We start from the raw sequence: 15,283 nt of genomic DNA, 5'->3' as shown, positions 1-15,283 counted from the left end.
TAGACAATATTGGGGGGAGGGTCTGGACTCTGGGGTGCAGGAGCTTTCACTGAAACCCTGGACAGGCTGGGTGGCTTTAGGCTAGGACCTGGGGGCCCCCCTCTCTGGAGCTCAGTCTCTGGATCTGAGAAGTGGGGTCAGGGAGTGCCAGGGGAGGCCTCTCCCTACAGTTCTATTCTTTTCAGTGTGGGGGTGTCGGGGGGAGGGTATTTGCCCTCCCCTCATGTTGAGGCATCGTTCACAGATTAGGATTTGTGGCTCCTGGCTCCCCCTGCTCCCTGGCTGGGTGACGCTGGGCAAGTTATTAACCTCCTTGAGCTTCGATTTCCTCGTCTGTCAGTTGCTCTCCACCGTGTGGGCTGTTATGTGTCGAGGAGAGCATGGCGCCCTCACGTTCGCTCGGCATGGAGCGAGAGCCCCGGGGAAGTGCTGATATGTTAGTCCTCTTCCTCCTCCTCCTCCTCACCACCATGATCATGACTCAGGCCTGGACCTGCCTTCAGCGGGCCGGGGTCCCTGCCACACTCTGGAGTCAGCTCTCAAGACAGAGGTGGTCCCAGCAGAGGGCTGACTGACAGGGGAGCCGCCAGCCCACTTCTGCTTGGTTCAAAGAAGCAGCCACTACCCACCCTCAGGAAGTTCCACGGTCCTCTGGGGTGATCCCGACCAGCTGCTCCCCAGGAGGAAGCTGTGGCAGCCCGCCTCTGTAAAGATGACAGCCTTTGAAGCCCTATGGGACAGACCCTTGGTAGGATCACCTGAGTCAGGACAGGAGGGACCTGGCAGCAATCGGTGGGTTCAGCATCTCAGCGGCTAAGGCCTTGGTAGGGATGCCCGGACTGATGGCTGATGGGAGCCCCAAGATCCTCTCTGTAAGAATTGCCGGTGACCCCGAGGGAAGTCCAGAGACTGCTCTGCACTGCTCCCTTCCCCTTCTCCTTCTCTGGGGCTCATGGAACCTTGCCCGTGTGGGGTGATGCGATGGCCGAGGGCCATGGTGGAGCTGCCACAGGCAGGGGAGCCCTCCCTGGTGGAGGAAGAACGCCGCACCAGCTTGAGGTGGGTGTGGGGGTGTGGAGGGGTCATCAATGCTGAGTATTGGGGAACAGGGAGGAAATGCCATCTCTGGGCGGGGAGGGGCCGGTGGCACTGGGGGGAGCATTGGAAATCTTCAGAGAGAAGATGACAGAACTGGATCTCAAAGAATGAGGCAGAAAACTATGTGTTCACCAAGGAGAGACCAAACGGGCTCCTCCCAGGTAGAAGGCCCCATGTGGGCCCAGGTGGGGAGGCCTGGGGAAGGAGCAGGGGGAGGTGGTCCTTGGCTGGGGAATGAGGAATACATGGATGCCAGGAATGTGGCCTGGACCAGATTGGAGAAGGGTTGACGGCTCTATCCCTGGACCACGGACTGTCTGCTTCTTAGCAATGAGGATGACGAGAGTAGTGGGCACAAGCCCTGTGCTCCCTCTATTTCTAACACCCCCTTTCTGTGGCTTATAACCTCTTATCCAATTGGCTCATGGTGACTCTGTCCACCAAAGGACAAGGCACTGCCCCACCCTGTGGCATCCTCAAAACCGCCAGCTGGTGGAGTCCACCCTGGTGGCCCATGTACCAGCCCATCTCACCCAGGGTCTCTTTGGCCCAGCCTGGTGTCCTCCCCCGGCCATCGGTCCCCCTTGATGGCGTGTCCAAAGCCAAAAGAGTTGGACAGGGTTCTGTGGTGACCCAGAAGGATTTCATTAGCAATTTTCCAGAAATAGATGGCTAAACTTTTCTTCCTTGTCTGTCCCAGTCTGCAAGCACCACTGACACCCACCCACCATGGTGATGTAGCTGATATTTGAAAGACTGGCAGCATTGTTCCTGCCCCACAGCACCATGTCCGGCCTTACAGAATGACAGGGGGACAGAGAGAAGAGAAGACAGGCGTGCACCTTTCAGATGATCCTTCCAGAGCCCCTGTGAAGTCTATACAATTGGCCCCAATTTACAAAGCATTTGAGACATGACAAACTACACCTACAACTGTGGGGGGGTTGCTGTTTGCGCCAACCTTTATAGGGAGCAATATGCGCCCCCCACACCATTGCAGCCTGTATTCTGCTGATGTTTTCATTCTCAGATGTGAAGTTGCTAGCCCCCAAAGACAAATCAAGACCAAAGTATAAGGAGAGTGAGAATAAAGGCACTAATAATGAAAAATGGACAAATAAAGAAGAGAGAGCGGGACTGACTTCCACCAGGACTGACTGAGGATGGAGCCGCATCGGAATGGAAGCCTGTCCTGTGTCAGGGCCATGTGTCCTACTATCAACCCATTTCCCAGGTGAGGAAATCGAGCCTCTGCAAGGTTGTTTACGGAACGTCACATGGCCGGCAGGTGGCAGTCTGACGCTCTGAGCCCCCAAGGGCGTGGGATGCAGCCGCTCAGAGTGCAGGCTGGCGGAGAGCCAGGCCTTTTCCCACCACCCCGGGCCCTCCCTGCTGGCCAGGCTGCCCACCACCCCTCACCCATGCCCCCAGGCAGTCGGTGAGGGATGGCGACCGGAGCATGCGTTTGGGGGGAACATCTGGGCCCCATTTTGAACACCTGCCCCCTTTTGACCTGATTACTCCCATCCTCTCTCCACTGGCAGGAGATGGCACCTGCCTCCCAGCCTTAATTAAGCCTCCGTTTTGTTTTTATTTACTCAGCACCAGGATGGGAACAAGTGTCTCTTGTGCACAAATCCCGAGTGGCGGGTGACGAGGGGGTAACAGGTCGCTGGAAAGTGTCTGTGTTTGAGCCACGGAGAGCTGTTACCATCAGTAGTTAGACTTCCTCCTTCCTCAAGCACCTTCTGTGGCTCCCTATCGCCCATAGCCCAAACCCACGTGGTCCACCAGCTCGGACATGTCATTCAGGCCCCGCCCTGATTCCCACCTGATTCCTCCATTGATCAGTTCTGCGACCTCTGCTACGTGACCTTATCAATAGCTGCATCTGGAGAACCCAATGAGTGAGCCTCATCTCTCGAACACAAGGCATTCCATAATACCTCTAACTTAGGGGCTGCACACAGTAGGCGCTTAAGCATTCTACTCAGGCTCCATGATGTCATCTCGGAGCCCCCGAGGAGGGGGTGTGCACTGTGGTTACCCTCCTTTTCCAGACGAAGAAACGGAACGGAGGTTATTTGCTCACGGTCACACACCGGCACACAATCGGACTCGGTCAATTTAGCCGCCTTCTTGGCTTTCTTCCTTCGCCTATGAAAGTTGAAAAGTCTTGCTACTAGGGTCTGGTTTGTACATGCCTGGGTTTGTTCTAGACAAAACATGTTTAAACATGTCTGTGCCATCAGTGGATGGCTGCAGAGGAGTTGAGCTGGAAACTGCAAGGTCAGCAGTTTGAAACCACCGGATCCTCCTGGAGAGAAAGAGGAGGTTTTCTATGCCTTTCTAAAGAGTCAAAGTCTCAGAAACCCACAGGGCCAGTTCGACCCCGTCCTATAGGACCTATAGGGTCCACCCACAGGGCCAGTTCTGCCTGCCCTATAGGGTCTATAGGGTCTTCCCACAGGGCCAGTTCGACCCCGTCCTATAGGTCCTATAGGGTCTACCCACAGGGCCAACCCACAGGGCCAATTCTACCCCGTCCTATGGGTCCTATAGGGTCTACCCACAGGGCCAGTTCTACCCCATCCTATAGGTCCTATGGGGTCCCTATGAATCAGAATTAGCTCAATGGTGCCTTTAAAAAACAAAAGATCTAGGCCCCACAGTAGCTTCCCAGGGAACCTGCAGGGCCAGTGACATTCAAGGCAGAGAGGTCAGCTCAGAAGATTTGGGCGGCTGACGTGGGGGTTCTCTAAGGGATCATTTCACATCATTTCTGAAAAGAAGCCAGGATGATCCAGAAGTTTCCTGTGAAGAAGCTCTCCAAAAACTGCAGTCGGCATGGTGAGGGCCAGGCCAGGGCACAGGAAGTATTCCCAGCACAACAAGGTGCCTGCCCATTCCCATTCTTCCAGGGAAGCCAGGGCTGTCCTAGGCGAACTTCACTGGGGAACTGCACCCCCTCCCCACCCTTCAGCCCTGAGACCTTGCCCCGCCAGGCTTCTTTCTCCTTTCTTCCCTAAACTCAAAGAACGTTGAACAGGGACGCGGTTTGAGCCTCTTGAGAGTGCCAGAGATGCTGTTTGGGAGTGATGCTCGGTCCAGGGAAGGGTCGGAGGGATGGGAGTACTTCCCGTAGCGATGCATAACCCTGGACAGACGCGATTCCTAGAAACAGCAGCATCGCCTTCTGTTAACTAAAGGCTTCTGTGAGTTTGCGCCAATGTTTTCTGACTTACCCTTGCATGCACCTTCCAACCTAATTCTATTGCTTGTGGCTCTGACTTTCCAGCCATTAGACGATCTCAGAGGTTACAGGTTTGAGCCCATCCACAAGTACCATGGAATACAGGCCCAAAGCCAGCCACTGGGCACGCTGGTGCAGGGGGGACGACCATGAGTTGGACTCGGTTTGGATGGCAGCGGTTTGGGTGATGGCCCTGCTCAAGAGGGTGGCCCCACACTTTAAGAAAGGACCATGAATGCCACCTGTTCAGAAAACCCTTCCTGAATTTCAACGGTGGGGAACTTGTCTTTTCTGAATCAGAAATTGTCTTGGATTTTTAAAGCCCAAGGATTTGGGCTTATTCTAGCCCTGCTCCCATAGTGAAGTCAGCTACTAGCCTAGAGCCTCGGTTTCCTCACCGGAGACATGGGAGAACAGTGCCGTTCTGCAGGAGTGCCTGGCAGCCAGCTAGTCCTGGGTTCAAATCCTGCCCTCGCCGTGTAGCCTCCAGCATCACTGTTCCTCACTGTTGTGATGAGTGGAGACACGCGTCCATCAACGGACTCACCATGAGTGAGCCTTAGAGTTCGATAGGGTGGCTGGGAGTCTGGATTCTGGACACAGCGTGCTGCAGTTTAAATCCCAGCTCCACCACTAAGAATCCGTGTGACCCTGGAGAAGTTGCTGGACCCTTCTGTGCCTCTGTTTCCCCATCTCTAGCATGATGATGGTACTAAGATGCCATGCCCACGGTGCTGTGTGTGTGTGGATGTGGTAGAGCATCTAGCACCGTGCCGGCCACTGAGGGAGAGCCCAGTACGGGCTGCTTGCTACTCCATCCAACACCTCCGAATTTTGGGGGGACTGAGACTACAGGAGTGCTGGGTAAATTTCCAAGGCATCGATTTTCCACCTGCCGTGGAAGACAACCCTTTGCGCCCTGCCCTGTCCCCCTGATGGGACAGGGATCAGGCACCATCGTCTGACATTGAATCTGGAGCCCCGCCAGGGCAGGCAGCCTTGCCTCAGTTTCCCTGACATTCCTAGCTGCAGCTATGCTTTGAGCTGGCCTGTCCCCCTCCCCCCACGCCTGCTAGCTTGGGGCTCCCCATCTGTGCCTCTCTGGGCTGCCTGCAATGCGCCATCCAGACCACTAGCCGATAGCAGGGGCAAAGGTAGGCGACGGGCTGGCAGTGAGCCAGCAAGGTGGGAGACCGCCCAGACCCCCCTACTCCCATACCACCAGGGTCCAGCCATTTGGCTGGGGCAGCGGGATAAGTGGTCGGTGCATGGGAGAGGACTTTTTCTGCCCGTCCTCCGGCAGCTGGCGTCTACTCTTCCAACAGGTCAGCGAGCTGCGGAGCTAATTCGGAGAATTGCCAATGCAGCAGCAGCAGCTGTGTGCTCTGCGCGGCCCATCAGTCAGCCATCAGGGCGCTAACCAGGAGAGGCAGCGCCAGCCCTGCTCAGCACCCAGGCCAGCCTGGGAAGGCGGCGCCGCTAAGTGATGCCACACCATCCGCCCCTGGGGCTGTGCCTGAGCAGGAGGGGGCTGCCGGGGAGACAACACACCTGGCTCCAAGGCCCAGTTCTCCATTCCCCAGCTGGGAAGCCATGGGCAAGCTGCTGAACCTCTCTGAACCGCCACTTCCTCATCTCAAAAGTGGGCGCGGTGTCTGACAGAGAGCTTACCTTCCCCCAGGATTGGGGGGGATTTTAGAAGCAGTCTATTGGACACGCCCAGTGCTTCCTGGGACCTGTGAAGTCCAGCTGGGAGTCGTGGGGTCTCAGGGTCTCAATGTTTTCACCCGGATGGGGGAGACAGACCCGAGGCAGGAGGCTAGTCACTTTGTCTTCACAGGTGTTTTCTGTGTGTCAGGCCGGAGGTTGGGGCAGGTGGTGTCTGGAAGTGTGACGAGTTGAACCGTGCGGCCTGTCCCAGGAAGGGCTCCCTGGCTGCCAAGGCTGCCACAAGGACCAGCTACAGAATCAATAGGGCCGGGGAGGCAGAAGCGCTGGACAAAAGAGGCTGCTCTGCTGGGCTGGCTCTTCTGACGGCACAGTGAACTCAGACCCACAATGGGCCCAGGAGGGGTACTGAGCAAGGGGTGTGTATAGCAGTGAGAGCCTTGAAATCCAAGCCAAGGATCCAGTAGCTATTCCCCCAAGGGTGTTTGATGCTTTGCCTAACTTGCCTTGGGCACAGAGCCTCAGTTTGCCTGCCTATAAAATAGGAAGATACCCGGAGCTAATGGGCTGCTGACTTCTCCACCACAGGGGGCTGGTGAGCACACCCCCTACACCCCCAACCCCGTCCCCTGGGATGGGGAAGAGCAAGCCTGTGTGGCCTCAAGACCCCACCCACCCCCATCTGCACAGAAGGGCTACAAAGAGAGGATGTCGCAGCTAGGGCCTTGCTGGCCCCTGGGGTCCTGCCAGACCTGCCAGGTGGTCTCAGCCTCCTGAACCAAAGCTCAGGATGTGAAGGATGGCGGGACCTGTGGAGCTGGAGCTGGGAAGGGAGGAGGGGAAGGGTGCCCACCCTGCTGGTCGTGTGACTCTCAAGAGCCAGCTCCCACCAGGTGACCCCGCCCCACAAGTCTCCATCTGCAGAAAAGGCCAGAATCCCTGCCCGTCTGTGTGGCCCAGTTCCTGCCGTCTCCAGAGAAGTGCCAAGGCAAGCGCTGAGAGCTTGAGGCCAGGTCTGCCCGTGACTGAGCAGACTCATGTGGGCCTGCCTGGCCCTGAGTCCTTCCTGAAGGTGGGGTGTTGGGCTACCTAGGACCTGACGTCCCTCCTGTGGCTAAGAGTCAAGGGCCAGGAGCACCACGAGGCAGTCAGCCCCCCAAGGACCACTCAAGACGCACTGCCTTTGAATTCTCGCTGACTCCCAGTGGCCCCAGAAGACAGCCGGACTGTCCCTCTGGGTCCCGAGATGGTAACTTTTTGTGGGAGCAGAAAGCCTCTTTTCTCCCACACCGACTAAAGCTCTTTCAAACCAACATGAAGTCACAGGGAGACTGTTACTGAGAGGGACTCATGGCCTAGAGGGCCCTCCGAGGGGGGCTGGGGGAGGTGGGCTGAGATGGTCCAGCAGCTCTGTGCCAGCTGCGTGGACCGTGGGGTCTTGCTGAACAGGGACGTTTTGCTTCCCAGTACTTTATGCACTGAGCCAGCCACCTTCCCACTGGGTGTGCCCTTCTCTCCTTGTGGCCCTTCTGCGCAGATGGGCAGGCAAGCCTGCCTGCTCTTCCCGCAGCCCGGTGGGGTGGGGCGGGGCGTGGTGAGGCTGTGTGTGTGTGTGTGTGTGTGTGTGTGTGCGTGTGCGTGTGTGTGCGCGCGTGCGTGTGTGTGCTCTCTCACCAGCCCCCTCTGCTGGCGAAGTCAGCAGTCCTGATTGGGATTATGATTTTCCAAGCTCCCGGAGTCTTCCTATTCTATTGACAGGCAAAAAGAGACCCTGCACCACAGGAAAGTGGGTGAAGGGAGACGTCGAACAGTGGAAGACAGGACACAATAATAATAATAATTTATAAATTATCAAGGGTTCACGGGGAGGCGGGGGGATGAGGAGCTGATACCAAGGGCTCAAGTAGAAAGCAAATGTTTTAAGAATGATGATGGCAACAAATGTACAAATGTGCTTGACACAATGGATGGATGGGTGGATTGTGATAAGAGTTGTACGAGCCCCCAATAGAATGACTTACAAAACAAACAAACATAAAACGAGACCCTGTAACCAAGGAGCCCCGCTAGGATGGGGGTGGGGGTGAGCACCGAGGAGTCCCCACTCCTTCTGGCTCCCTTCCGCCCATGACCCAGGAGGGGTGGGGTGCCACAGCCCTTGCTGCTGGTGCCATTTCCTCCCCGGAACCTCCCCAGGAGCCAACTTTGCTGGGTGCCAAAGGGAGCAGCTGTCCCATGCACCTTCAGCCGCCAGCCCTGGGAGATGCCCTGTGCCCGTAGGGTGCCTGGGTCACCCCAAGTCCATGGAGCATGCATGAGGTTCAATATGTGAGTGAGACCAGGAGGCTGCCCAGCCCATCATAAACATCCCATTAGGCAGCCCTCACCCCGGCTGGCAGGGTGGAAGCATTAGGTGGTGGCCCAATATCACTTATTCATTACCCAGCACTTAGGCAGCTGTTCTGGGCTTTTGCCCGGAGTGCCTGTCCCCTCTTCCCCTCTCTCAATTCCCAGATCCCGCTCTTCCCTGTGCCACAGCCAACCTGCCTCAGCCAACCCTGCTGCATGCTGAGCAGGGAGTGCAGAGGACAGACCCCTCAGAGCCAGACCGTGGCCCGTGGGGCTGTCTCTTCACCCAACGCCCAGCCTCCCAGAAAGACTGGGATGTGCAGTGGTTGGTGAGCGGTGGGACTAGGGCTGGACCCCAGTCTGGGTCATCCAATGGCCGAGTCCTTTTGTGGCTTCCTGGCCTGGTTGGTGCAGCCCTATGGACAGGCTGAGAGGTTCTGGTTCCAGCAGGGTCAGAGATGGAGCAGGCTGCTCTGCAGTAGAAGCAGATGATGGAGACGGAGGTCTGACCTGGCACTCCAGAGCAGACTCTGCCTCCTGCTGGCTGTGTGACCCTGGACCAAGCACCTGGCTTCTCTGAGCGGCTCCTAGGAATGTAACCATGGAGCCTGTATGAGACAGTGCTGTGGGCTAGCATTACTGTCGGAGCTTGATGGAGAGCAGAGACTGAGAGGAGAGCCGACTCCTGCCCCCTGGGGACTTCAGGAAGCTCAGCCACTTCTGTCCCAAGCTCAGAAGATCCTTTCTCCACCCTGTCTTGTTGTCACTGAAGTCAGTGCTCGAGGGCCCCAGGGTCCCATCCTTTCTAGGCCCTGCGATGCAGAGAGAAAGGATGCTGGCTCGCCATTGCCATGTAGGTTTCTGGTGGCCAGCTCTGGTCCTTTGCCTGCCCTGCTGGCAGTGGGACGTGGGACCCTGACTCCTGGGCTGAGCATCTACAGAGACCTTGCCTGTTTCCTAGGGCAAAGGTGCAGCACCAGGGGGTGCACGCCACCTGGGAAGTGGGGCACAAAGGCAACAGGGAGACATGGCAAAGGTCTTGGCAGCCCAGTGAGCTAGCCAGCCAATAGGGTAGTAGAGGCTATGACAGTCAATGTGTGCCCAGAATGAGCTCGGGGCTGTGGCAGGTTGGGGTACTCCCGTGGTGCCTGAGTGACTGTCCCTGTCATTGGGTGGCCACTCACGTCCTGACCTGCTAGTGTCCGCATTACTCTAACGAAGCTCCAGGTTTCCTGAACTGGTGAAGGTCATGTGGTCCCCCAAGGCCACGCTGCTAGTCCCCAGAACCCACACACTTCATGCTGTCTTCCCCAAGGGCTGGGCTTCTACCTGCTGCTCTTCTGGGGACAGCTCGCCCCTATCCCTTTGTTTGCAGGGGCTGAGTTCGGAGCCTGACCACCCCGGGTTGCCCTGGGGAGCTGTGACTTCAGACTCAGCGCACTGACATCTCACTACTCTGCCCCCGGCTGCATCAGCTGCTGCTGGCTGAATAATTCATCCGACCCTGTTTACGTTCCCTTCCTGGCTCCCAGTGGCTCTCAAAGTCCCACCCCGGCCCCCTGGCAGGCCCAGCTGCCCTGGCCTCTACCTCTCCCCAGTTTGGTCACCATAAAGCTGCTCCAGGACTGGGTTGAGCTCACTGGCCATGAATTATTCAGGCTCATTTGGCTGGGTCCGTGGTGGGTATTGGGGCTGGAGTAGGGCCCAGGCCACAAGGTCTGCTCCACTCTGGGACATGTGGAGGGAGCATGTGGGGGACAGAGTTGCCTCCGTCTCTGTTCCCAAGTCTGGCTCTAGATCCAGAGTCGTCTGGCCGGAGGTGAGGCGCAGTGAGTGGAGTGTGCTTGAGCCTGAAACGCAGACAGCTGCACGCAGGTGCTCAGGGCTGCCACTGCCTGCATGCTCTCCATCCGCCAGCAAGGGGATGTCAGCGTGGCTCCTTCTGCCCTGCAACTCGGCAACCATGGGGCCACTCGTGGAACCTCCCTGCACCACAGTGGCCTCGTCTGCACCAGGGGAGGGTGGCCCACCCCCAGGTTCTTGTGCAGAGGGAAGGAGACCACCCATCTTAGTGCACAGTGGGTAGATAGGGCAGCGTGTGCGTTCTAGCCACACTGCAGCTAAATGGTGGCTCACTGTGGGCTCTCTGTCGCTCCCCAACATCCTGGCGCATTTTTTTCTGTGCAAGCACTGGGCCAAGTCACACCCCCAAGTCCTGGGACCGAGGTGGTTCCTGTAGGGCAGTGGTGCTCAACCTTCCTCATGCCAAAACCCTTTCAGACAGTTCCTCATGTGGTGGTGACCGCCCCCCCCCCCAACCATAACGTTATTTTCGTTGCTACTTTGTCCCTGTAATTTTGCTACTGTTATGAATCAGGTGACCCGTGTGAAAGGGTCATTCGACCCCACCCCCCCAAAAGGGCCGTGACCCACAGGTTGAGAACCGCTGCTACAGATGCTTGGCAAATGCTCACTGAACAGTGAGCTGGTGAACATGGAGTGGGAAATGGCTCTCTGGAGATGCAGCTAGCTGGCTTGTGAGGCCATGCGCCACCTGCACACAGCTCACCAGACACTCTGCAGCCAGGATTTGATGCGTGGGGTGCAGACACCCTGCCAGCCCATCCCCCGCCCCCCCTTTTTATTACACGCTCCGGGAGACACTGGTTCAAACGTCCTGCTGACCACGGGAGGTCAGCAATTCCAACCCACCAGACTCTGCAGGAGGAAAGATATAGAGTCCGTCTCTATCGAGTCCCTTCTGACTGATGGCGAGCCTGTAGGAGCGAGGAGATGGCTGGACATGCACTGGGGCAGGCATTCTCCCTCAGACGCATTATTTGTACTTTTGTCTTTATACCGATAGGCTCTTCTCCTTACCCTCTTAGTGAGATCTGTGGTTCATTGTTAATCCCTGGGGTTTCGGGCTGTGCAGCCCAAGAGGAGCGGACGTGTAATGATAATACCTGATACAGTGTTATAGGGAGTGCAGGGGTGAGGGATGGGCGAGAGGAAGGGAAAGGGGATTGGGGAGTGGATCATGAGGGCGGGGAGGGAGGGAGCTCTAGCACGGATCCTGATTACACAACTCATATTGAAGGCAGTTTAAATGGTGGGCATGGGGGGTATGCTCTCAGATAGATGGGGTGGTGATCGTACAATTCCCCTTGATATGATCGATTGATTATTCAATGATGTGATAGGTAAAGTCCCCTGTCTCCCCGAAAATAAGACAGTGTCTTATATTAATTTTTGCTCCCAAAGATGTGCTAGGTCTTATTTTCAGGGGATGTCTTATTTTTCCATGAAGAAGGGTACAGGTCACATTTATTGTTTTATTCAGAGAGACCTCGTACTTCCTGTCTGCTCCGGCTGCACCGTAGCCAATAGGGAGCTGCATGGCAGCAGTGGTGCCTGCTGCTACGGTCCAGAGTCCAGAATTACAGTAGCTTTAGCGGGGGGGGGGAGCTTATTTTTGGGGAGGTCTTATTTTGGGGGGAGCGGAATGTGCCAATACAACGGTTGGAAAATATGTATAAAAAATGAATGAATAAAATTACATTCATCATTAAAAAAATAAAAATCTATGGGAGGAAACTTGCCTCTTCTTCCTCCTGAGGAGCTGCTGGTGGCCTCAAACCACGGACCTTGCTGTTAGCATCCAATCTGTAGCAGTCTTGGGAACCCTTCTTGGCATTCCTGCTCTGTCCTACAGGTGGCCGTCAGTCAGAGTCAACACACTGGCCATGGGTGTCAAGCTGCTGGGTCTCCAGGAAGCCATGACTCGACAGGAGCTGTAGAGTTGGTGGTGGTGATGATGATGATGGAGATATACTAACCATGACAAGCCCCCTCCCCCCATCATACAGCTGATTGGGCTCGTGGTGACCACGGGTTGCGGAGTGAACTTCACTCCTCAGGGTCTTCTTGCCCGTGACCTTCTGGAAAGAGATTGGTGGACATTTCTTCTGCTGTGCCAGCGAGTGGGTAGAACCGTCTACTGCCCCATTAGGACTTGAGCGCTTAGCTGATTGGTGCAGATAATGGAGAGAAGGCGCGAGTGACTGTGAACCGGGTGCGGGAAGGGGAGAGAAGAAACAGTTGTTCGGATGGTCTAGCCCAGGGTTTCCATAGTGGGGAATACCACTTCCTGGGGGCCCTGGACTTACTGGGGGGTGGGGGCAGTTACTACGCTTTATCCTGGACCATGGGCTGCAAGTCATTGTTTTTAGTTGCCAGGGGAGTGCTGAGTAATTTTTCTTTTTTTTCCCTGAAAAAGACCAAATAAATGGTGTGGTTGGTGGTTATGTGTAGGGCTGTTAACCACAAGGTTGCTGGTTCAAAACCACCAGCTGCTCCTTGAGAGAGAGAGATGAACCTTTTCCTCCCATAAAGCATTGCTGTCTCAGAAACCCGCAGGGCCCGCTCTACCCTGTAGTGGGCAACGAGTTGGCACAACTCTGATTCAGATAATGGTGAGTTCATTTGTGTTTAAAAATAGGTTCGTGGCTCTTAAATGATGTTTACATTGTTACGAGGGACAAGATTGGCTCGATCTTCTCAAGAGTTTGCCGACCTCTGATGTAGCTAATCCGATCTTGAGGTCCTCAAGGGTACGGGACTGTCGCTTTCTCCTCTGTATTCCTGGCAGTTGGTGGCATAGTGGGTTATGCGTGGGGCTGCTAGCCACAAGGTCAGCCGTTTGAACCCACTGGCCGCTCTGCTGGAGAAACATAAGGTGACCCTTATCTTGGCAGCGTCAGAAACCCATGGGAGCAGGTCTCCCGTGGCCATTGGGGCTGCTATGGGTCAGAATGGACTCACTGGCAGAATTTGGTTGGGTTTGGTTGGGCTAGTGTTCAATCCAGCTCCCCGTGGTCCTGTGTGTCAGGAGAGACCTGTGGTCCCTCCGTACAGGGTTCAGTGGTTCCTCTGTCAGAAGGAGGTGGCCAAGTCTTTCTTTTGAGGTTCCGCTGGGTGGGCCCAAACCTCCAACCTTTCGGTGAGCTGTCGAGGAATCATTTGTGCCTCAGAGCAGGCACGGAATCGACGCTACATGAACGCCAGCCCGTGGTTTGATTACCATAGGCGGGGGCTGAGGACCTTTCCAATCCAACGTGCAAACTCATCAGTCGGTCCCATGCCAACTGCTCCCGGTCTCCTGATAGGTCACACTGGCTGTTTCTGACCCCACTCCTGGGAGAGGACAGGCGGGGCCAGCCAGTCTGGCTGGAGCCCTGGCCACCAGGCTTCTGGGATCACAGACAGGAGGATGCCACGCCTCCACGCCTCAGCTATTTCGCTATTCCTGTAGCTTTCAGAAAGACGGCTTCCAAGATTCAAGGCCAGGTGGTGCTGGTCTTTTTTTGGAGGTGCTAATTAATAATTTAGCTTCATATAATGATAATTTTATCTTGTTGCAGTTTGTGGATTTGTGATTATCTCATCCATCCGGTGCACAGAGCTCAGCGTGGAGCATGTCTCCCGCTGCCTGCGGAGCATGCTGCTGGGAACGTCCCCAGGGAAGACAGCCCAGGGGAAGATGCTGGCTGATGTGGAAGCGCTCCTGGACAATTCCCCCGGGTCAGCGTCTGCAGTCTGCCCTGGGGGATGGATGGCTGCCTGCATCTCTCAGGGGATGTTCCGCCTGGGAGCGGGAGGCCTAGGCTGGCGATCATTCTAACCCCAGGCCTCTCAATATCTGCAGAAAGAGAATCCAGAGGAAGCCTGGGGCCACAGAAGGTCACGGTGGGAAGGGCCATAGGAGAATGTCAGCGGACCCAGCTCCCTCTCCACCACCTGGGAAGCTGAGCTCAGGGTGTCATCCTGCCTGCCCCAGAACGCGTCTTGGACTCCAGCTCTCTCCCCAGCTCAGTCCCACTGTGCTCACCTGTCTACATCCCGCCCCCAGGCCCTCCACCCCCAAGCAACCAGGCCGGGCATTAGGTGGGCCCAGGTGTGAGGACCCATGGTGGCATAGTGGTGAAGCACTGGGCCGCAAAGAGAAAGGTTAGCAGTTCCAACCCACCAGCGGCTCCTCTGGGAGCAAGCTGCAGCGGTAGGCTTCCGTCAGGACGACAGTCTAGGAAACACTGTGGGGAGGGTGACCCTGTGCTGTTGGGCACTGTAAGTCAGGGTCAACGCAAGGACAGGCTTGCTCCTGGTGCATTACGAATGGAGGCAAGGAGAGCACTCTGCTCCCAACCTTTGCCTATGCTCTCTCTGCGAGTGGCCCCCCTGGGCCCTGGGCCTGCTGGCCATTTGCAGCTGGTGAACCACAGCTGGAACAGCTGGCGTGGCCGGGAATCTACTCCCATCAAGAACTACAGTCTCAGAACCCCCAGGGGCAGTTCTACCCTGTCCTGTAGGGCTACTGTGCGTCGGCATGGACTCTGCGGCAGTGGGTGCGCCATCGTAGAAGATGCAGCAGAGTTAGGCCAGACGTTAAAGGATCTATTGGGTTCTGCTGGTGAGGAAATGGGGAGAGATTGTCCTGGGAAGAGAGGACAGAAAGCAGAAATGCTCGAAACAGACCCGTGAGACCTTCCCGAAGCTGGCGAGGGAGCAGGTGGGTCTGGGAGGACAGCCCTGGACAGTGTCTTTGGGAATGGCCTCACCGGAGGAGGAGCTACCTTCTGTCCACACCCCAGAGGCCCCACCCCACCAGTGTCAGGAGGGCAGCATTGCGAGGTTGTTGGCGCTGTGTCTGGGCCATGCTGGGCACCGCAGCCCTAGTTCTTCCCCTCTGTCCACCTGGGCGCAGTCCTCCTGCTTTCCCCTCCGTCCAAAGCTGGGCTGCCGACCAGGCCCAGGCTGGCTTTGGACCATGCTAATGAGATGCTAATGCCGAAGCCCAGATTGTCTGCCACATCAAAGTGTTTGGGGACCCCCATGACAGCTTGAGGAGCCCCCCTG

Source organism: Tenrec ecaudatus, chromosome 10 (genome assembly GCF_050624435.1).
Source record: "Tenrec ecaudatus isolate mTenEca1 chromosome 10, mTenEca1.hap1, whole genome shotgun sequence".
Classification (NCBI taxonomy): Eukaryota; Metazoa; Chordata; class Mammalia; order Afrosoricida; family Tenrecidae; genus Tenrec; species Tenrec ecaudatus.
The sequence above is the reverse complement of the archived record's forward strand: the minus strand, read 5'-3'. Positions refer to the sequence as shown.